Here is a 25,204-nt window from a genome sequence, read left to right as displayed (position 1 = left end):
TTCCTATTATCAACACAAGATGTCATATGATTGCTGTAGAACTTTCTATGTTGGTATCAAAAGCTGTTTTTCCTCCTCAGGTCATAAAGTCAATCAGTGCCTAAGAGGAAGAGCTGATTGATGAATATGCGTATCTGTGGATCCAAATAGTAAAGGTGCTCATGATGGGCTCTGAGAGGCTATTCTTTTTCCCAGCTCTTCTCATCTGTAGTAAAGGATCTTTCACATGTGCTGAAAGTCCTGCTGGAGGAGGATGTCAGGGGCTGTTACTGTGGGATGACTGGGATGTGTCCAAAATGCCACAGTCCTTAACATTTTGATGCTTTCCATAGAGAAAAAGACAGCTTAGCAAATAGTTTAGAGAAGGCTAAAAATAGACTCAGGGAAGATACGATATAAGAAGAAAATATTTAAAAAAAAGAAAAAGATTGGCATCTGTCAAATATCATTAAGTACATCAAATATTAATCATAACAAAGAATGTAATTTATTTTAAATCTGCATAGTAATACACGTAGAGAACATTATACTATAAAGCATGTAATCAGTATTTGGGTACATGATGCTTGTGCATGACAATCCGTCACTCTACCTATTTGCTTTACAAATTGCTATGTGGAACTGATTAATTGTTTTTTGTTCATTAACAAGAGAGCGCTGGTTATTTCTAAGTAAGTCTCTCAAGGTTTCAGAATTGCTTATTACTACAGCCTCATCTTTTTGACAATATAGAAAGATTGCTGTTCGATGTGTTTCATTCATTGGGGGTGAGTAGCAGTCACCTTCTGTGGGCGATGAAACAGAGAGGTATCTGCAGCTGGGTGAAACGTCCGGGGTGATTTGGGTCTGCAGATCCATATAGAGTGGCACAAAGTTGTGAGCAGTTTTTTTATTCAGCAAGTACATTACATTATCCATACAAAAAAAATCAACTAAATTCCAGAAAGACATTTTAAAATTTGAAAAGAAACATACATAAAGACTTTTTTCTTTAGTTTTGAAATAACATTTCATCTCGAAAGCTGCCTAAAACTAAATAGCAGATTTTAAGGTTGAAATATATAGCTCAAAACAAAGTTTCATTTGACTCAAAACAACATCTGTTGTTTGTTCTAAGCAAACTAGAAAAAGATTGACCCAGAATTGATTAAAAATTTTAGTCTCTCACCAAGCCAAAAACTAATAACATTTTTTTCAGAGATCTAGTGAAGTACTTCTTAACATTATATATTAAAATATCTGAGTTGTATGCAAAATCGTATTACAAAATCCCCATTGCCATTTATGAGGAAAAATACTGTTTGCAGCCCCTAACCACTTCATACATGTCATGCCTCTGAAGGAAATATGATTTTTATTTACTCGAAAAGTGTCTCTGATGAAGAGACTGTAATTAATAAAATATACTAGTCTGTTTTGTTTTAAGTCTAGACCAGACTTACAGGATGGACCTGTTTCTTGTATAGAAGATGTGAGTGGTCCTATCACAGAATACTGTATTCTGTGTTTGATTTGACTCACAAGCTTTTACACCTTTCCACAGGAGAAAAAAAAAGATAGGAAAAAAGCGATAAAATCATAGCTTTTGCTTCCCTTCCTCACTATTTGGTCAAAATACCTCTTCATTTCAATGAGCTGCTTGCCTGATAGGAAAAAGGAATTGTGAGTGGATTATATACAGCATCTTCTAGCCAAGGTCCATGGTTACCTAGGATGTATAAATCCTTGAATGCCTTAATTTTCCTAGAGTATGTTTTCTACTGTGTTAATGGGGATGCAGAAAAGGTAAGGCTGGAAGTTTCAAATTTTGCTGCCTAATTGCAGAAAATTCAACTGTGGCTGGGTACCTGGAGTATTGCAAGTGCATGGTAATAGTGGAATTCAAGTACTTCATTTAAAGGCTATTTGAAGGCTTATAAAACTTAGTACTAAGTGTCTTTAGACAGTGTAAGGGATACACTGAGAATTAAAGCTCCTAAATTTCAGCTTTTATTGTTGCTTCTTAAATTGCAGTGGAATTGCAGTCCACAAATTAAATCATTGAGCACGACCCTCATTAAAAGTCAATATTTATGGAAATTACTGCATTCAGGGATCTGAGAAACTGAAACATTTCTCTATACACAGAAAAGGCAATGACTATTTCTATGGCATACACATCAATATTTTAATAGCACCACTGAGGCGAAGTACCTCAAATATAACTTCAGTGTCTTACAATGAACTGTTTGTAAATCTCTGAAAAATATTTTAATTTTCTTCTTTGTTCATCATAATGCTGGAAAAGACATTCTTACAAATGTAAACATAAGTACTAAGCTTAAATAAATCTGTTTATACAATAAATTCTTCTGAGCTTCTAGTAGCTAAAATGAGTTAACAAAAATGCAAACCAATTCTGATGGAGGACAAAAAACCAACTGACCGTGGTTGCTCTGGTAACAAATTGCCTTTCTCTGTGAGTGTGTGCAGGCATGCATGAATATGAGACAGATATCTGTATATAGCTCATAGCTAGTTGCATATTTGTACACATCCATTTACGTGTGCATCATTCCCTCTCTCAGATTCCTTCACATGTTATATTACCCATGGATCTATCTTTTTTCCTCTTTAAATTCATTAATCATCCTTATAAATGGAATACTTCCCTTGAGTGACATTTTTATGTTAAAATTATATTATATTTGATTTGAAAAGCAACCTAATTAAGGTAGGCTTCCTGTAAGCTATTTAAGTCTCACCTCCCAGTGGAATCATGGAACATTTAGAAAAATAATGAATTACATCTTATATAATCTTTATTGCTACTTTTTAGAATGAATAATATATTCAGTTTGGGTTGAAATAACATATCCCTAAGGTACAATTCCTTTCCACAAATTAGATTGGTCCCTCACATACAAGATTATTAAGCATGAAGAAGAAAGTTATTGGGTTCCATGTGCCCCCTAGGAATAGTACTTTTTCCTTCACATCTAAGCTTTAAATGTAGCCTGATTCAAGACAATTCTGGTAAATAGTTAAAAGAATGATGCAGTTGCTTGGGCTTACATATTAACCTTGGGTTTTAAAATTTTCCTCATTTTTTGTTTTGAATACATGATTGATATATACAGCTCAAAGTTAAACAAAAAGAACAGAGGTATTACTGTGATTTTCTGTTTTTATAGGTTCTGGATGTAGTTTTAGTTCTCTTTCTAGCTTTACCCATCTTTTAGTTGATTAAAAAACTCAGTGTGATTCACTCTAATTGTCAAAGAAGGGTTGAATTATTATTTCTAGACAAAAATATGATTATATCCATAGTATGAAGTGGGGTGAAACATGTTCAACATAGAGTTACTATTAAATAATTTATGAATCTGATAGTTCCTCTGGAAAAGGCTTGAATAACAAGTTATGTGATGAATCATGGAAAACTATTTGCAAATGATGGAACAAAATGATTTTTTAAAACCATTGTCTAAGTCATGTGGTTCTCAGTGTGTTCTCTTTATAATTACATTAAATAATCATATGGGTTTTTGCATGAAGGTAGAGGTATATATTTGTTCCAAGTCACTTTAATACATTGAGAAAAACAAATACTACTGCTCAGAGCTAAAAACTCCACTCCAAGTTACATTTTAAAAACATGGCTGTATTTAGTGTTTATACTAAATAAGGAAACTAGTAAAATCAAAATTAGATCATGCAGTATTTTCTGTCGTATCTGTTGATTCTGTTAAAGTATATTAGTTGATGTAGTGAAAAGACAACAGTTATTTTTTAAGTGGGCTGGTAACTATATCTAAAAGCCCAGTTGAATTGGAACCTGAAAATTAAGTAGTTTTGAAACTAAAATGAATATGAAAATAATGTTGCTTTAACTTTTTATTTTTCTGAGAATTTTCCACCTTTCTTATTATTAAATGTCTATTTAGACTAGTTTCCCCAAGTTATAGTAGCTTGTATTCTGCTAGTACCTGAACTGAATTCAGGTGCTGAGTTGAATATTTATTAATCCAATCTGTTCAGTGCTACAAGTAGGTTGTCCCAGTCTTTTTTTCACCAACATCGAAAATGCATGTATTTTAGCTCTTAGATCAATTTCTACTCTTATGGTTAAGATTATCCAAAGGAGCGCTTCATACAATATCATAACGATCTGAATATCAGACATCCCAGAAAGTTCCAGCTGTTCTTGTCACTGGTAACATTTGGACAAACCTGATGCAGAGGACAGGTAGAATTTTAAACCCCATTTTCATGTAGGTTTTCTTATACCTAGCTTAAATGATACAACTGGTAAGAGCTGGGAAGATGTAGCATATGTAAGATCTTATATTGTTGCTGCCGTCTCAGCTAGGAAGAGGAGACTTTAAGAGGTAAATGAAGTAAAGCTACTGCTAGAAGCTCATTAGAATCTTTAGCATCTTTACAGATCAATAGTAATCGACACTCATATTAGTCTTGGATTTTTTTTTCTTTTCTTTTTTTCTTAGAACAAATTGTGTTCCTGTAAGGGAAGGTATGAACTTACTAAACTTTCTTCAAATAAAAGATATTCTGATGGTTAGAGTGCTAAAAATTAATTGGGAGGCCAATGCTCAACTGCCTGCTCCTTTATCTGCACCGTAGACTTTGGAAGAGTCAGGTCGAAGGTGGAGGTAGGGATTTCTCTCACAAAGGTGAAGGTGTAAGGAGGTCAAGCTCCCAAAGCTGCCCAGAGAAAGAGATGGACGTCTCTAGCTAGTATTTTGGAGAAGAAAACTTACAGTAGTATCACAGTTCTTCAACTGAAAAATAGCAGAAATGGAAAGAGGAGATAAAAAGAGTGAGAAATATGGTTTTGCAGAAAAGTACCTCACGTTGTCCGTACATGGATACTATGACTTGTATATCAAGGAACCATGTATCCACTCCTTGATAGATAAAAGCATTTTTACCCCGTGGTCAGACCCTAGGTATTTGCCTATTTAATGCAGTAATATATTAAAATCAGCCTACAGTATGCACGCACACATATAGTATAGAACAACAGGATGAGTTACACCTCTCTTCTTTCTGTGATTGAACATGGATTTACTTTTCCTTTGCTTTTTATTTAAGGAGAAAAGTTGATAGCTTTTTACCGTAACTGAGGGACTGTTTTATTTGATGAGGAACAGCAGATTTTGATTTAAGAAAAGGCTGGTTTGTTTTAAGAAATACTCAGTGTGTGAAACAGTGACTCACTCCCAGGAAATTGCTGCTATTCAACCCAGCCACAGCTGGAACTATTTCAGGTATCTCAGGTGTGCAAGGGAAGTGGAGCATGGGGGGGGGGGGGGGTTGCTGGTGTGGGGGAGAGATGAGGCTGGCTGCAGTGGTCTTTATGGTTCCCTCTGGCCCAAGGCTCCAAGGAAACCTTTCCAGGTGCAGTAGAACTGTGGTGTTGTAAAGCCAAGTGTTTCTGCATGAAGCATGTTCTGAAATGTTATAACAAGGCTGTTATGGACTCTATGCAGTTCTGACTCAGTGAGAAGCAGAAAGTACCTCAGTGACAGAATATATGTATTTATAGCTATGTTTCCAGCCAGATGTTTTTTCATGCGCTGCAAGTGGGTAAAATGTGAAAGCTTTGTGCATTGCTAACATAAATTTGTCCTTTAAGAGATAGTATCAGGTCCTGGTGATTGTTCTCTAAATTCTTCTGTGTCTGAGGTAGTTTGCTACAGCAGTCCAGTCCTAATGCTACTGGAAATTGCTCCACACCAGATGAGACAGGTGAAGTGCTCTGCCATGTGAACCAGCTGGGGGATAGGTCCAGAACTCAGTGTCCAAAGCAGGGACCCTGAATGCTTGGTACTTGTTGGTTAACATGCATGAGTTTACCTCTCTCTCTCTGCTTGCTTGGATTGCTTTCGATAAGAAGGCTGTTGGCTTAATCTTACTGGTTTGTTTGAATTTTCATGACTTGGACTTTGCTTCCGGGCAGACTCTTTGCAAAGTCATCTTGTTTGGAATTTTTCTGCTTTAGATTATGGGCTATGAGTTAGGCAAGGAGTCTTTTTCCTAAACTTCTTGTGATGGTATAAAGTAATTTGCAATTTCTGTTTGTTGCTTAATTCCTTGGTCTCATAACGTTTTCCTTGTTCAGGATGATTCATCTATGGCAGGTGCCTATTTTTCATTATCACTAACTGTGAATTCAACTTCTGTACTGCTGCGTCATGCCAAAATCTCTTTGTACTTTAAAATTGCCAATGGTGTCACCACAGGTCTGGGAAAGTGAGATGTGCAAAGACAACACCCTGGGCACTATTCAAGAAACACTATTGTGTGTTGAACAGAAACAACATTTATTTGTCAAGAAGACTTAGAAAAAGAGAAGGAGTGGGGAAATGGAGAACATAGAGAGATTTTAAAAAAGGTGAATGTGGGTTTGGTCCCTGGATCCTAACTCTTTGAAAATACAAAAACCAGAATGGGATCCATAGTGCTGATTCTGCATACCAGCTCACTCTGATTCCTCTGCCTGAGCTCTGGTTGGCATTTGAATTGAAGACTAGCAGTTGTTATTTACAGTATCAGATTTTGTCACCATTCAGGAAATGCCAATAGGATCATATGACACTTATGAGAATTGAGCAGGTAAGAGGGTTACTTGGAATAATGTTTATTCAAGTAGATACTATATGTATTAAAGCTTTCTGAAGTTTCTCTTTTGGTTTGTGTAGTGACTGAATCTAATGCTGCTGCTGCTATTTCAGTCATAGACTCCTTTGAAGAGATGTTAATGGTTGTGGTTTTTAATATAAACCTAAAACGCCAGGAAGACTCTGAATTTCGTCTCATGTCTGAAATAGTTTATGAATTTTTCCCAGTAAATCCTATTTCCACTGAGGGCAGTGGAACTTTTCCATTGACTTCAATGGCATTACGTTTTTCACCCCTAATCTGTGCAGGTGACAAATAGACCATAGCTTGTACATCGTATGACACTATTCCAAAGTCATCAGAATGCCTCTGAATCATCATAACCAGAATTTCATGCGCTCTATCGTATCTTGGCCTTCTAGGAACTTGAATTAATGCTCACAAAGACTCAGCAGTGAAAAAAAAATGGTCACCTGCTGTAATGAATATTTGTTATCTGACCCCCTTTCTGCACTGAATTTCTAGAAATTCCAGGGTCCTGTTCCAATATGCATGTCACTTACAAATCCAAGGCTTGCTTTTTCTTTCCTTAATGAGATCCACAAATAATAAAACTATCTGATTATTTTAAATCAGTATTCTAAAGGGGAAAAAAATATCATTCAGATATTGTTTTCAGTTAATAATATCCTTTTTATTTGTCTTAAAGAACAGATTTAACAGTACATTTAGGCTAAACATTAGCTTTTATTTGGAAAAAAGTTGGAACTTTTGTATTTTAGAGGAGTCATATTTACTTCTGCTTCTACAACTTCATCATTATGAAATGGGGAAAGAATTCTCAATATTTTTGCATCTCTCAAGTTTTTGAAATATTCCAGAGCAGAAACAAAAATTAAATGCAAAATATATGTATTACAGAAAAGTAAAGCCAGGGTCCACAACTTTCTGTTGTATTCTGGGAAGTGCCAACTATACTGAAATAACTTGTATTGCTTTCCTGATGTATTCAAGATGCATTAAGTCTTTATCTTTACTCTGTCCATGAGTCATTCAGTTTTAAAATTTGAATGGTATTACTGCTTGGTTTGGGGAGTTTGGGGGTTTATTTTGTTGGGGTTTTTTAACTTTTTTTCTCTTTTTTCTTTTAATTGCATCCACTACTGTGCAGTAATAATTTCCAAGGAAAGCAGGAACAGGCCTTAACCTATTCAAGGGGAGAGGTAATAGAACAGTAGTAAAACCCAAAGTCCTAAGTAAGGACGTGTTTAGAATCTGAGAAACCCTTTCAAAGGAAATCATATACGTATTAAGAAGGAAAACTTTATCTTAGAGAAAATCCTCTGCCACTTTACCATGTAATACTTGACAAAGTCTGGTTATTAAAAAGGATGCGTCACATAAACTCAGTGTCATTCGAGTGAATGCACTTGAGCCCCTGTTTACTGTCACTTAAAGCAACTTGCTGTACTTGACTCTCTGTAAAGTTTTATATGTTACCCTTCCTCACTGCTTTTCTTTCCATTCCTGACCCTACCGATTTCTTCAAGAAACCTGATAGATCAATGCGAAGGCTTTTTCCTGTGATTTTTATCCACGCGCCTCACACGCTCCTTTCCCACATTGTGTGAGCTTGTCCTGCTCACCGCTGCTGCTGTCATAGAAGCCCAATAACCCTTTATACTTCAGGGATGTCTCTGGCCTTAAAAACTCATTCTGCCCATTCAGTTCAGGTTATTCAAAAATATGCAGAACAGTTGAAATAGTACAGTAACTTCTTAGATAGTAACCCAAATCTGTTCCAATTCCAGCATCTAGGTAATGTTTCCCGGCTGTGTCACTAGCCAAAATTCAGCCAAGCCGTATGTTGTTGCTGCACATGGTATTTTGCATGAAATGTAATGTGTGAACCTACTCAATAACAATGTCTTGCTAAGATGAGTAAATGCCAAAGGCTGGCTTTTATTGCAGTCAATGTGATGGCTGGGGTGATAGGTTGTTTTTCTTCTCTTCTGTATGATGTCCATGATTCCAGTAGCTTTGTATTTTAATGACAGTGCCTAATGGCCTAATGTTTTTCTTTTAGTCAGTAAATATACTGAACAAATTGCATAGAGCAACAAGGGATATATTGGTTAAAACATGGGATCACTTCCAGAAATGACTCAGAGTTAAATGGCAAAATATCTATCACTGTGTCTGAAGCACTAGAAAAGGATTAACTTCAACTTCTTTTTTGTGTGAAAAGATGTATGTGCTATTGACAGAGTTATGTGCTTACTAGTCTTTTTGCTTATTTGACCATTTTATATTTAAAAGTGGGTGATAATGTTCAAATCAGTTTGTAAAGCAAAACCTTTACGTCAGAAATGCACAGTAGGAAAGTCTGTCTGCTTTGCAAGGCAGTTTGTATTTTCTTTGTTATCAAGCAGCAGGAATACTGCAAAGCTAACACAGAGTGAGCAATACTAACTCATAAAGACTTGTCTTTGTTATTATAAGGGCAGTCATTGGACCAACAGTTGTGCGATAATCTCCTTGTGTGGCAATAAACAGCCTCATTTATCATTAGCTTAGCAGTTCAAAAATTATGCTGACTAAATTGAAATATGCAAATTGATGTTATAGCTAAATAAAGAAAGTTTGGCAAAAATAAGTTGGTGCTGAATGTTCATGTGATTTCTACCATTGTCACATGAATTATCACTCTGATATACAATAATATAACCATATAAATGAGTTCACCAAGATTTATAGCAAACCTAATCTGTGTTCCACTTGTAATTCATGAAAAGGAACAATTACATTCACTCTATCTGAGAATGAGAAATCTGCACCTGCAAATTTCCACTGACTTTACCTTTTAAAGTTTATTACTCCCGTTCATGTATTCTTTGTGCCTGTAATATTAAGCTGTAGGAGGATAAAATTTAGCAAAAACAATATTTAAAATAGAGCTGTGTTTTCTGGGTTTTTTTGAGGGTGTTTCTGAAGGAAAGAAAATTAAAAAAAAACATACAGGCTTGGAATTTAATGACTATGCTTACTATATTGGAAATCAGTATAGATTCCAACCCCAAATCTGTGTAATGCCTATAGTTCCTACATGGCATATTACATAAAGACATAGAAGGCAGTCTGTACTCTTCTTTTATTTTAGAAGCGAATTGTACCATATAAATTGCATAACAAGCTGCCTAGATGAATGTTCCAGGCTCTCTTAAGTCTGTAAATAAATGGTGTGTTTCTAGAAGATATGCAAAGTGCTGCTGTCACTTTTCTTATGTAATGTTCTGAGTGGTGCAAGGAAATTTGTTCCTAACAGAGTGCTTGAATACCTGAAGCAGAGTCAGTGCTTGAAAACTATTATGTTCTATAAGGTTGTTTCAAATGCTATCACTTGTAGTCCTCTCATGATTGAGATACAGCTTATATCTGAATTTAAATCAAGTTATACTTAATGTATACTCAGATTCTATTTAATTGATTTTTTTCTCCACTGGAAAAAGGTCTTGCAAGACCTTGAATATTTTCTACCACCTTGGGAGAGACAATAATGTCACTTTCTGTCAAATTTAGAAACAGATAAATTGATAGTAAAGTGTTGGATAATTTCACAAGAATTGAACAGCAATTGTAATTAGACCTATTTGCAGAAAACTCTACTCTTGTTGTGCTTTTAAAAAAGTTTGGTTCGAAATCTGCAACTTCATAGAATCCTGTAATGAAGCTGTTAGTTTTTTGGAATTATTGTTATTGTTGGAAAGAAAACTGCCATATTTTATGTCATGATTAGCTTGAAAGAACCTATATATAATTCAGAATCTAGAATAAGAATGTAACTACCTGTGCTCATAAAGCCTATATGATTGTAGGACAGGTAACTATACGTCCTATGCATGGAGATGTGAGAGAAGGAGATTTTAAAAAATTTTTTTTTTTTTAAGTGGTAGAAAAGAGTAATGTAGTGTTTCTTCCACTTAAAGGTTGAGGCATGGCCCTATCAGCTTTATGAGAGACAAGATTACAGACCGTCTGTCAAGGCAGAGCTTTCTTCAATATGTCATGTGTGAGCTATGGAGAAATAATACCCAAATGGTTATTTTATTGATCAGTCTGACTCCCAACCTGTCTCTGGGTGACTGCTGAGGTTCCCTGCTTTCAGAATCTTCCTTTCTGTAGATAGGGCTAACATGAAGATTTAGCTTGCGTTTTTTAGTTTATAACAAATATGGAACTGTTTTATCCTTTAGCTGTCTACTTATGTACTGATCATATTTTTAATTTTATTAGATAGCTGACTACTCTGTAGCTGCTGGAATATACTCGCAAAACTAAGCAACACAAAGGAACATTTGCTATTCAATAACATATTTCAGAATTCTCCTGCAACTTGTTCCCACATCAGAAATTCAACAGCTAAACCTGTCACTAACACCAAGACCAAGGTCTAGACTGGCAGTGGGTATTTTTGCCATGAAGTTCACCTACTCATCATTACTATGTTATTTTCATTTTTCATTAATGCCAGCTTTATGATGTTTCCAGAATTCCAGTTTCATATACTCAACTCTGAGATGTGAACTTCACAAACAGCTTGTCTGAATGGCACGTGCAGTAAACCAGAAGTAGACGGGTCCAGCCATACTTCCAGTACCAAGCCATCAGAGGAGATGTCAGAGTAGGGCTCTCAGTTACACACACAAAGGTTTGCATCACATCAAGACTTTTCAGGTAGGGTTTAGACACAGTTCTAACTTTTGCTTCAGCTTTCCTTTTGGGTGTTTTCCTAATTATGCAATGATGACTGAAAAGAAATTGTTCTTTTTATCAGAGCATATGGTTCAAATGTGTTATTTTTAGGGTGTAAACACCTATAGCTGGAAAGGTGCCACTTTCACAGGAAGTCTTTTACAACATATTTGAGCACTGAAGTAGTATGAAGTGGTTATAATTAGTCTTTTGTGAACAATTTTTGTGATATTTAAAGGGCATAACCCATGAAAACATTAGGAAAAAAATCAAAACATAGGGATCTGAAAATGGGAAACAAATTCCAGCATCACTAGAAAATTAAGAGACAGCTGCAAGGATTTTTTTTTTTTCTAAAATCCCTCTACACATACTTGCAGAGTCTCACATTCAGCATTATCAACCTTCCAGCACCTACATAAGGAGAGGTAATAACTTATGATGTACTGGTGACCTGTATTACTTTATGTCATACTACCATTCCTCCCCATCCAGTTGATTGATTCCAAAGTAGCCATCAGAACTGATTTTTTTCCACAGTGGTCCAGCTTTCATACCCAAACTCTTGTACAAAGGCCAGTTAATCTTTTAGAGATGATCCCTCCTTGACTACATTAAAATATACTGAGTATGAGGGAAACCTGAACCATAAAGTTAGGTTGCCTGTTCCTGACTAGGTTTCTCTGCAGATGTCCCAGTTTCCAGGATGATCTGTCCGCACACAAAGCATAGGCTGCCTCCCAGTGCAGAATGTAAGTTCAGGCAGTCTACCAATCCTTTCTGCCTGCATAATAGGTGATGTCTTGGTGTCCTTTTAGGAAGGATGCTGAAACCACCTGTCCTGGTTTCAGCTGGGATAGGGCTAATTTTCTTCTTAGTGGCTGGTACAGTGCTGTGTTTTGGATTTAGTGTGAGAATGATGTTGATAACACGCTGATGTTTTAGTTGTTGCTAAGTAGCGCTTATCTTAAGTCAAGGATTTTCCAGTTTCCCGTGCTCTGCCAGCAAGCAGGTGTGCAAGAAGGTAGGAGGGAGCACAGCCGGGGCAGCTGACCCGAACTAGCCAAAGGGATATTCCATACCATGGAACGTCATGCCCAGTATATAAACAGGGTAGAGTTGGCTGGGAGGGGTGGATCACTGCTCGGGCATTGGTCAGCGGGTGGTGAGCAATTGCATTGTGCATCACTTGTCTTTTCTTGGGTGTTATTTCTATTTTTTTTTTTATATTCCTTTTCATTACAATTATTATTATATTGTTATTATTAGTTAGTAGTGTATTTTATTTTACTTTAGTTATTAAACTGTTCTTATCTCAACCCATGAATTTTACTTTTTTTTTTTTTTCCACCTCCCCATCCCACTGGGAGCAGGGAGGGGGAAGCGGCTGTGTGGTGCTTAGTTGCTGGCTGGGGTTAAACCACGACACCACCGCAAGAAAGGAATCAGAGTCATCTATTTTATCTGACATTAATGCTACAAGAACAGGTGTGATAGCTGAGATAGAATTGGATAATGCAAAAAGTGCCAATCTGGCCCACAGAGCAAGTGCGTGCACCCTAAAGGATTCTTCAGGATTTCCCTCAAATTGACCCTGAGGTTTCTCTTGCAGGAAGTCAGCTAATTTGTTTTCAGGGCTTCTCTGTATAACATCTACTTTCAGCTTCTGATGGGGAAACGTGAACCCAAAATTGCATGATGTATGATACATATAGAGATGCATGCATTTTTGTGGTGCTGTAACTGTAGGCTGGGTGACTCATCATACAGAAAATGCAAAAGACAATTAAAAAAAACCAAACCAAACGACAACACTGACCACCGTGACTCTTGTTCCCCTTTTCTTTTATGTGTTCCTTTTATTCTCTAGTTTTCATTTGTTAATTTCTTCATTGACCTTAATTAGGTTCTTGCTAGACTTCTGACTTTGCTTGCTACAGAATAGGGTTTGCAAACGCTCTGCAGCTTTAATCTGAACCCTTCAGAAGAAAACAGTGCTTTCCAAATGAGACTCAGAATGACTAGACTTACATGTATGATCAGATACAGTGTCTGAAATGGTTTATATTAATTTTTTCCAAGTTCCAAGGCCCTTTTCCCCTTCTGTCTTGGGGCCTCTTAACATTTTTTGGTACTTTCAGTATTTCCTGTGTTGGATGAAAGAAAATTGTTTTAAAACCTATTTAGAAAGCTCAGCACTCTCTATTGTTGGCCACGGACTGAAACGTGCCAGTGTTACAAAGGTGCAAGCAGCAGATAGGCAGAACGCTTGTTCAGAGTAATGTGAACGAGGATGTTTCTTTAGGCAGGTATAATGCCTACTCCCTCCCCCAGCTCTAATCTAGGGCCAACTACATGATATAACAGAGAGGTGAATAAACACTGGTTGTGTCTTCCAAAACAATTCCCTATCCTGTCATGGTTTCCCACAAATTGTTTCATTATGAAAATTTAATCATTGTGTAGTATAGTGTTCCAAACTTTAAGATTCTTAGATTTCCACAGAAAAATTTAAGGATGTAACTTCTTGCCTAAGTCTTTCTTTCTCATACATGTATTTCATTGCATCGGTATTGTAGTACAAGTAATCAGAATCTCACTGAGCTTTTGTAACAAAATAAAACATTTCCTAGAGCATGCAGGCACATTTTAGCACAAGAGATTTGATTTGCCTCCTGCAGGGAGGCAAAACAGGGTAAAGGTGGTCAATGGCTTTTTGACATCATGAGTCCTAAACTGTCATCAGCACTTGGACAATTGGGGTGCTTTCACCAGTTCTTTGTTTGTGTTCCAACAACTCGTGCTTTGAAGCAGTTGGTGACCGTATGACAAAATAACCTCCAGAGAGGCCTGGGATTGTCACAGTCACTGTAACAAAATAACATATTTTTTCTGTTAAGATGTGCCACTTTATAGCTGATGGAAAGCTTCTGGAAAATGGGAGTTATGCGTGTATTATCCACCAAGCACAACTTAGGCTGTTCTGTCTGGGCATTGTCATACTCAGTGCACTCGGGAAGAATGCACTTTTTCTTCTCTTCACCTTTCTTTGCATTTAGGATTAAAACCATCATACGTGAATGATCCACAGATAGTACAAACACCAGCTGATAAAAGTCCAAAAGATTCCTTATTTCATTAAATAAACAGTGAAACTTAAAATAAAATAAACACAACGGGCAATTGCAATTTTTTTTTCTTTTTGAAGTTCAGATGTGAAAGGAAAACTGCGAAAATGCAGATTAGCTGTTTTTTTAGAATCACATATCTGAGATTGAGCTATTGAAATTAGCACATGATTAACTTCCTGTAGAACCTGAATTCTTGCTGTATCTTATCCCAAGTACATCTCTACAAGGCAACTGCCTAACATGATATGGCCACACTCAGATAGTTTCCACCTCTCCTCTGTGTTTTAATTTTATTGAACACGCCTTTCTACCTCTTTGAAGTAAATGTTCAAAAGCAATGCACTGAGTATAAAGGCTAGGGACTTACCTTGGATAAAGGTGCAGAGCACTACTGAGCTCTAAGCATTGCAGTCCTGTTAACTGTGTCTGAATACGCCTAACTGCTGCTCGGTACAACGCACAATACAAAATGCAATCACACAGAATCCATTTTGGTAGGTAATAAGACTGCATAGGTTACAGGAACTGCGTAACAGTGGACAGTCAACTGTGTGCTGGGGGGTGAAGTAATCCTAGCATATAAAAGCGTTTACAGTTTTGTGATTTGCACTTTTTTCCACCAGCTGTGTCAATTATCCTGACCACTTAATTTTTTTTTTTTGTCATTTTCAATTTAAGAATAATTTTGGGGTTTAAATTCTGTTCTCTACAACATTTTATACTTATTGTGTTCTAGTTCAGCTTACTTTTTGAAAAACTGAATGGCTTGGTAGTGGTAAGCCTCTGGTCTCATATATTCAGGTGATTCAACATCACAGTACTTACCCTATATAAAATCAAGTTGTGTGTATACATATGAATCTCTTTGGCATCCACATAAACAACTGTCACATAATGCCAGCCTTTTGTAGACCTTGCTGGGCAGAGTACAAAAATGAGGCATGTGCGTAGCCATGAAGAACCATGGAGACTTGACGCAGCCATCCATATATTTCAGACTGTTGACTGCATGCATGGCAAGTCTGATTTTTGGAGAGTGTTCATGAAGTAACGCTTAAGTTGTCATGAACATACTTTCAGAGACTCAGATACAAACCTGTTCAGATCTTATACAGAGGAAGGATAAAAGGTACCCACTGATAGCCCAGGGGAACTTGCTTTATGCATTTGTAATGACACAAATAAGCTCTGCCTCATCTAGCATGGCATATCATTCATTGAGGGAAGTGTTGGAAGTGATCTGTGACTGCCTTCTATCAAGCAAAAATGAGTGGGATCCTGATTTACTTCTTCCTATGCTTATTAGCAATGAAAGCTGTATTTTGATCCTCATTTATCCTGATTGCGAGGTACCAGTGCAACTTGCAGTATGCCAATGGCATTCCACCTGCTATTCTGCTGTGCATTCCCACTTTCTTTGTTCAAGTCTTTTAGGAATATGGCATACTTACATATCTGGAAACACCAATATTTTTCTTACTGCTGCTCCTGCTTCAACTCACCGTATTCATATGGTGAAATGGCTGTAGCCTGATGAACAGACACAAGCAGGGAACAGACATAAGAGGGGGAAGGTGACATAAAAAATGTCATTAAGAGCAGATTCTCTTGACTTTCTTAAGAAAAACAAAATGAAACAAAAACTACCACAGCATTATTGTGATGGTAAATTATTAAGATAATGTATTATCTTCATTCATTACAGCCTAAAAGTACTGCAGTGGAAGCAGCAAAATCCAAACAACTTAAAATGAAAATCAAAATGTTATTGCAAATCATGAGACTGTGAAGGGAAAAAATTACTACAGAGGCAATAAACTCTGTTATTGTTTGTGCTGTAAGAGCTTTCTCTAATTTCTTGGGCTAACAAACAATCCCATCTAATTACAGAAACATTCTTCTTGATTAGGGTTGGCTAGTCCTTGCTTGCATCTTACTGTATTTCATGAACAGATGAACTAAGAGTTCTTGATTGTGTGACAGTCTTGGACAACTGTTGCTACAAATTTGCATTAAAAAAAAAAAAAAATCTGAATGCAGTTCAGCAACCTCTATTTGTACCCTTCCAGGGCATCAAATATCCTACTACATCCCTTTGGGGAAAGCCTTGCATAGCAAAGAGGATAAAGGAAAAAAATGGTGTTTCCCATGTAGCAGTCTCATTCCTCTCAGAACTCTACCAGCAGCCATCAGTCAAAGCCTGGAGCATTGCTTTGCTGTGCTGGATGATCCAAATAGGGACGGCTGCCGTCAATTCTCCAGAGAAGCTGAGTATGAACCGAGAGGAGCCCTCTGGCCACACTGCAGAACTCCAGGCAGAAAAATGCATTGACAGTGCACTTCAGTGATGGTCCACGTAGCATTGCCTTTGTGCTATTTACAGGGAGCCTTACAAACTAGTCAATAGTTTCTAACATCCTTTGAGTGCAATGGTATCGCATAAGTTGTAACTATAATGCAGTGGCAAATGCGCAGTGTGCCTATAACCTCCACAGTGTGCCATGACAAGTGTTGAAATGCAGGCCTGATAGCTAACGCAGTTACTTGGTAATCTCAAGTAACAAATAGAATCTAACATTCTTAAGCAACTGAGTTGAAGCTCTCTGTGAATTTCCCAACTTAGAAAGCAAGCAAAACAAAAAAAGCTATTATAGGGGATTCACTTCAGCTTTACTGTTGTGGGTTTTTTACCTCTCTAAAAATTTCCCCTTAAAAAACAAAAAAACCTGATTGTCCTGAAATCTAAAATTCAAACTATTGGAATATGCCAGTTTAACAACTAATATGCCAGTGTAATAACTAATATGCCAGTTTAATGACTTACCTGGTTTTTTTGTTTTCCTTTGAAAGTATAACAAAAAGCATCTCCTCTTTAACTGAAAATCACTCAGAGGGAAAGTCTCAAAACAAGCTTTAGATTAACATGGAAGGAATGAGAGCTGTCTTTTTGTTACATTAAAACTTTTTTTTTTCCTCACACATAAAATAACTAGTTTAATATTGCTGAGATCTGAACTGTACTGTTGTGTTAACTTAAATATTATATTCTCCACACTAATGTGATAGTTGAACTGAATAGGAAAAATACACTAATAAAGGAATCTTCTGTAACTTATCTTGATTTTAGTCTCATCTAGGTGAGTTTTGCCATTAATTACACTTGAAAGTCTAACAATTCAATTATACAGAATGCTTCAAAAATGGTCTCCTTCATTCAATAACCCTTTTTTTTTTTTCTTCTTGCAAGGAATTTCAAGCCTGCTTGAAGTCTGATAATGTTTAAAGAGTAAAAAATTTTCAATTGATCAATGATGTTATATTGTATAGAAAGACAGTAGTTTTTCTAAAGCTAGCACTGTTTAAGTGGAACTTGTTAGAAACTTCCCAGCTAAAAGTATTTTTCCTTCGGGAAAGTTCAATGTATCTAAGTGAAACTAATCAGTTATGTTGTACTTTGATAGTGAAAGGCTGCTCAGGCCCAGCATATGCTCAAGGACCCAGAATAGATGAAGAAATTTGGGATTTCAACCTTGCCACCTGAATGAGGTGAAGTTGAGTCTCAATGTTCACAGTGAGACTATGAATCACTTGGATCTGCAAAGCAGATGCCAATAGTGTTGAGCAGTGCATGCCTGTCAGTAGGGTGTCACTTCACCATGAAAATAATAGTAGCTAACAGGCAACAGTAATTATTTTTTCCTAAATAAATTTCCCTTTTTCAAATTCAATAAAATAAATGTATATCCCCTTTGGAAAATGTGATAATAAAATTTTCTGCACTTTAAAATAAAAAGAAAAATATGACATATCAAAAGATCATTTTCTCGTTTCAGAGAACACATTCCTCAAAAAAAAAAAAAAAAAAAGGCAAGAGTGCTGAAGAAGCATTCCATAAAGCAGGTGAATATTTCACGTGAAAATCCCAACTGCAGTGATAACAGTGAGATATGATTACAGACAAAGGCAGGAAAGGAGTTGTTTAATGGTATTTCATTTTTCTAGCTCTGCTTATCAGGATTATCTTGAATTAAATAAATCCATCATTGATTAATCTTTTTTCTAATTTAAAAAAAAATTTTTATGCAAATATTTGGATTATTTTTGTAAGATCTGTGGCAGTCTAGGCTCTATGCTTTATCACAATGACACCTGAAAACACTTCTAAATGAAGCTTCTATCAGTGTTTTTCATTCTAAATTCCATTTTTAAGTCAAAGTGATTCATTTATTTTTCCTCCACTGTCCTTTCTGAACTGTGATCCAGCATGTCAAGCTACAGACCATGTGAACTTCTGCAGCACAGAAAATAGTATGCCTGCACCTAAGATGACAAATTAATGCCAAAATTATAAATTGCTTCCCAAGTACGAAGATAACATGGATATCAGCCCTGGATGAAACAAACACTAATCTTGCTCATGTTACTCATGCTGCCTGCCATGATAAGAGCAATCACCTAATGAAAAAAGCACAGCATTAATAGCTGGGTTATTTGACTTCAATTTTCAGTTCAGCTAACAACTTCTAGTATGGGTTTAGGTAAGTAACTGTGTGTCGGTTTTCCCAGGATAAAAATGGGTATGTCTCCTCTCATTGGAAGTACTGTGAAGACAGTACATTTGAGTTCTGAGTCAAGATGACAGATAACATTTTTTGTTCAACTTAGAAATGTAGCTGATAATAAAGAATGGGTAAAAATCTCTTATGCTACTGAAATATGCCATCTGCAGCATACTGCTTTTCTGCTAGTGCAGAATTTTGTATTTGTCAGTAAGTTTTATTCAATGTAAGTACATGTACCTGGTATTAGAGTTGTATGCATATATGCACACATATGTAATGTTTATTTTAATTTTTATATACTGTATTTTTACATATTGTCATGGTTTAACCCCAGCCAGGAACTAAGCCCCACACAGCCGCTCGCTCACTCCCCCAACCCAGTGGGATGGGGGAGAGAATCAGAAGAGTAAAAGTGAGAAAACTCATGGGTTGAGATAAAGACAGTTTAATAGGTAAAGCAAAAGCCGTGCACGCAAGCAAAGCAAAACAAGGAATTCATTCACCACTTCCCATTGGCAGGCAGGTGTTCAGCCATCTCCAGGAAAGCAGGGCTCCATCACGCATAACGGTTACTTGGGAAGACAAAATGTCATAACCCCGAATGTCCCTCCTTCCTTCTTCTTCCCCCAGGTTTAGATGCTGAGCATGACGTCCTATGGTATGGAATATCCCTTTGGTCAGTGGGGTCAGCTGTCCCGGCTGTGTCCCCTCCCAGCTTCTTGTGCACCCCCAGCCTCCTCGCTGGTGGGGTGGGGTGAGAAGCAGAAGAGGCCTTGACTCTGTGTAAGCACTGCTCAGCAATAACAAAAATATCCCTGTATTATCAGCACTGTTTCCAGCACAAATCGAAAACATAGCCCCATACCAGCTACTACGAAGAAGATTAACTCTGTCCCAGTCAAAACCAGCACACACATACAGGTTCTATACATATACCATTTTGTAGTACAAGTCTAATGTTTTGTGTGTGCTTAGATGAAACTACGTCTTGTTACATGATCATATTTAGTGTCAGTTTAGTAGTCAGTCTAAGCCCTTTCTTCCTACTTATATAGTAAACAACATACTGAGGGGAAGTGCTTTAGTGTGCAGATGCATCTGAACTCCATTGAGAAATAAATAATCATCAGTACTTAACTTTGCCAGAGCCTTCCCTCAAGAGACAGCATAATTCACTTAAATGGGTTATCTCAGGACCATATTTAAACTTCCTAGACCTAGGCCAACTTCCAAAACTTGCTGCACAAGTCAGTGGGAGGACATTTATATAAAAAAAACCTAAGACACACACACACACAAAAAAACTCAGAACCACGTAAAAAAACCCACAACAAGCATGATCCAACATGTCTACTTAGGAGCAACTGGATTCCTTGTAATGTAGCTGATCAGAGTTTCCCTCTGGAAGCATTCACCCTCCACTGAGCATTTCAGGAGCCTGTATTTCTAAGTTAGATATTTTCCAGATACCATTAAGGTTAAGAGTATCTTTTCCATTTAATACAATGTATTCCTGATGATGTGATCATTTCTGTAGTTTCCTGTTCGTAAAAAGCAGGTAATATTTACTGCAAAGGAGAATTTTGAGGCTAAGTACCTCAGTGTACGGAAAACTATGAAGTTATGAAGCCAGTACAAATGTCCAGCTTGGAGGGAAATTTTTCTCCCTTCCTCCCTTACTAGTCGATAAGAGGCACCTGTAAGTACTGATAAACACGTGAGAAATATAAAACATAACAAGATAATGATGAGGAGAAGTAGTGGGATGAGCAAGCTAGCCCAAACTAGCAAAAAATAGTGGGTTTGGCTATTTTAAGTTATTTAATTTTTCAATGATGAGTAAGGGATGAGAGGCATTCCCCATGCCTGTGAGTGGGGCAGGACAGAATCAATCAGGACCCGTGGCAGGATGCATGCGTACTTCAGGTAATGTTCTAGCTGCAGGAAAGAATGGCAACTGCTTCCTGCAGAATGGAAAATGGGTTCTAGTATGCAGAAAGAATTAACAAGATACAGCCTGAATAAGGGGGATGAATGTCAAATTTGCTCCCTATATTATAACCATACGTGCCAGGCAAGAAGCTGATGGTCTGTCTGGTGGTCAGAAATGAAGTTCTGGTGAAGGATTAGGAGCTCTGTTTAAAACAAGCTGAGCTGCAGCTCAAAACTAGGTACATGTGATTAGATTATCAAACAGGCAAAATAGAAGAAAATCAGTCTAGAGTAGCGAAAGCAGCTAATAAGGATAATTACATTTAAAAATGAAAATGGTTGCAGACAAAGAGAGGAGAATGGGAACTAAGGACAGAGTCTTCTGGAAGCCCATAGGGAAATATGGAGACATAATGAACAATGAAAAAGAGAAAAAGGAAAAGGCGGGGGGGGGAAGATAATCACAGAAAGACAAAAACCTTAAGAGACAATGAAGATACTGAAGACATCTTACAGGTTGTGACAAGATACTGAATCAGCCTGTGTCCTGAAGAGGAGCTGTCGGCAACAGTTTTAAATTGAGAAAACAAAACGTTTTCAATCTCAGTATAATTATACCTTAGAATACTAGTTACAAGAGAGTAGAGAACTTTACATTGAGAATGCAGATTTGCTAGGTGAAAAATAATGCAATCTGAGTCAAATTCCTTCTCCCTGTTGGATTGTATTTCCTGAAAACAGACAGTAAAGAAATTCTTAATATGAAAAGACTCAGTGCTATACCAGATTAAATGAAAGGAATCCTCTTGATTCCACGGTTTGGGCATTGAGCAGAGGGATTTTTTCTGCATTTGGCTCACAATGCAAAAATCTTAAAATTTAAACTCCTTGGTGAAAACCTATTGGAAAGTTGCTGTGGGAGTTGCCTCCCCCCACCCCACCCCACCCCCAATAATAGCTGAATTTGCAAAAAAGTAAACCAAGCACCTTTCAGTTAGTTCCTTGCTTTACCTCATTGGTGCTGGGTGATTTTTTTAATGTTCTCAGAGTTTCCTCCATGGACAAGCCATGGGGAGTTTACTTTGCTTGGCATAATTATTTATGAGTAACTCAGTTTGTAAAATATATGTAAAAGCCATCAGCAATCTGTCATTTTGCATTTGTAACGAAGTCCCTCATGCTCCCTAAATAATAAGGGTCCAAATTAATCCTAATGCAATTTTATTGGCTTACACTTCACTGAGGCTTGATGCACTGGACAACATCACAGATTTAGCCAAGTCATTTTTTAAGATATTCCTGCAAAACATTCAGTAACTTCACTGAAGGCAATGATACAACACCAAAAATTTGGTGCCTGGGAGAGAAAAACAAAATTAGGCAATTGAACTTAAATCTCACTGGAAGACATGTTAGTGGATCTCTCCTCTTTCCAAATGCCCATCTTTTGCTGGCACTGAAATACTCAACAGATGTTCACCACACAGCTCATCGTGAATCAGGATCATGATGTCACTTCTTTCTTCTGGAAACATTTGTTCCAATTTTACCTGTCTGAGAGTAGTGTAAGTTGACAGTAGTGATATCACACAGAAGTTGAGCAATGTAAGCTAAGAGCTAGGCTAAGCAGGTCAGTGAATAGCAGATACTGCTGGGAAGAGAACTGTTTAGAGCATTGCAGGTATGAATGGGGATAGTATTACTGCCTCGTAACCTTAGCAAATTAGCCGCTGGATTTTTAAGAGATCAGTGCCTGCTATTAGTACAACAGGGACTTACAGCCTTCAGATTTTTTTCTTAAGTTTTTATACGGCTCTTCTTAAGATCAAAAGGCACACCAAGAGGTGTATTGTAATAAGAATGATCAGACTGACTATGTATTAACTTAGTGCTTTTATTTCTAGACTTGAACAGAAAAGAAAATGATACTTGAGGCCTTGGGGATTTGAGTCAGGTGAAATGCTAGTGTCTAGAGAAAGGAAAATATTTTGTTCCGTGAGTCACTTGAAAAACAATCTGAAGAAGGTGCCTGCAGGCTAAAACATCATCTTTTCTTCTGCTCAGTCTCAAACGAGGGAAAAATGGGAAATAGCAGGTAGCAAAGAGAAAGTTAGAATATAAATATTCTACTAAGTTCTTATTTTAATTACAGATGTATATTCTTCATGAAAGCTATAGCAAAACCACACAGCACAGAGATCCAAATATGATACAGATGGGTTTTGTCATTATCTGTACCATGGCTGGATCATAAGATGTCTACTACAAAGATGCTTTTACAGTATTTTTTTTAAAATTACACTTATCCACCTCGCTCACAATCTGAGAGTTTCCAGGATATTTCTCCTATACGCTTCCCAAGATCTTGTCTTACTAATTTGAGCGTTTTAATGATAGGTGACTATCACTAGATTTTTTGCAGAAGAGGCACCCAGTGAACAGCGATACAGTAGCGCAGGCTCTTAACTGGCTAAAAGTGTCTTAGCTTCTTCTCAGGGACTACTGTTTATCACTTGCCAAATATAGTAGGTTTTATATATTATTTATAAAATTATTATGTAGTATAATAGCCTTCTTTCTAAAAGTGCTGCTTCTTTATCAGTGATGCCAGTGAGTTTTTAAGTACTTGAATGAGCCTTTTAAAGCACTTTAATGAACTTTTTAAGCAGGTCTAAAGTTCAGATGCTAATCGCACAATTTCATGTTTGCAAAGCAGGTTAGATCTCAGGATAGCAAGCAAAACTAATATTTCAATAATATACAAAGCAATAAGCACAGACATGAACATTTTCCCTAACATTTCTCCTGAACATTTCCTTCCTAATAAGGCAAGAAATAATTTTTTATTTCTTCATTTCCCAAGCAACTTGAACCATGCAGCTAAAAATTACTCCTTTATCTCAGCTGTTCCCAAAGTTGAATTATTTTGGTGCTTTTGGTCATTTTCTTGAGGCTTTTGATCTGAATCTGACCTTCATTTCTGGGCTTAGAATTCCAGCTCAACATGGTTTTATAAATGCCTTTTTTTTTTTTTTTTTTTTTTACATTTACAATATCCAAAACATTATTGTTTCTTTTCACTTTTATTTGTGCTACCGGTCTTATATAAGTACACAAATTCACTTACAAGTGAAAGATGATGATAATATGTTTTAATCTGATAGATCTCTTACTACATTTTACTGCTTCTTCAGCTGTACAGCTGCAATTGTTTGGGCAATCATGTAATCGGGGATAAGATCTCTGAAACGAGAGACAGGATGATTTTAACATCTTTACAAAGACTCCAAACATTGATGATTTCTTTTAAAGCAAATAAGCATGACAATGCCAAACTTCTATAAAAACACACAGTATTTTCTAGTAGTCTGTTTTTACATTTATTTTTATTTTCAGTGATGATTCCTTGTCCCATTTCATTCTCCTCTTTCATTCTCTTCTGAGTTGGTACTTCACTTGTTTTCAGTCCGCCCGCTAACTATTGCTTTAGCAGAATTTCTTTCTGAATATTTTCAGTATAAATCTGTCTTGAACAAACACTAGAAATGAAAATGTTCGTTTTATCCCAGGATAGAAGTTGTTCTCTGTTGGATGCTTTCATTTGACTTACCACCCCCTGAAGTTTTAACACATTTTGACAATTGTTCTAATTCCAATCTCTAAAAAAAAAGAAATATTATTTCACTGTGATTGACAGTGGAAACTTTGCAGTTCATTTCAGAGCTGCAGGTAATTAGTCATTACAGTGTGCTTCAGTTAGAAGGCAGAACTTAGTACTATTTTCCAAGCTACCCAGTCATAAGGGCATGACAACAATGTGTCATTTGCCAAGGACTGCAAAATGAAAGCTTTCAATTTAGCATGGTATAAGAAAAAATGAACCTTTACAATAAGCTCTGTGTTTTAGTGCTGGATCACCTCTGAAACTGCTATCAAACTGTGCTTTGACCACAGCAGGGGAGCATTTGATTAACTACCAACAAGAAAGAACGCAGCGAACAATGAGACATCAAAGATGACACCTTTCTGACAGCATTTATTGAACAGTGATTAATGAATGACATAAATGAAGAATGTATAACCTCCAGTATATTTAACAGGGCTAATCAAGTATCATGAGGTGAAGTTCAAAAGAGTCATTAATTGGTAAAAATAAAGAGCAGCAACTTAAAAATATGACTAAAATTTCACATTTGCTGTGGT

Source organism: Gymnogyps californianus, chromosome 9 (genome assembly GCF_018139145.2).
Source record: "Gymnogyps californianus isolate 813 chromosome 9, ASM1813914v2, whole genome shotgun sequence".
Taxonomy (NCBI): Eukaryota; Metazoa; Chordata; class Aves; order Accipitriformes; family Cathartidae; genus Gymnogyps; species Gymnogyps californianus.
Note: the sequence above shows the minus strand (reverse complement) of the source record.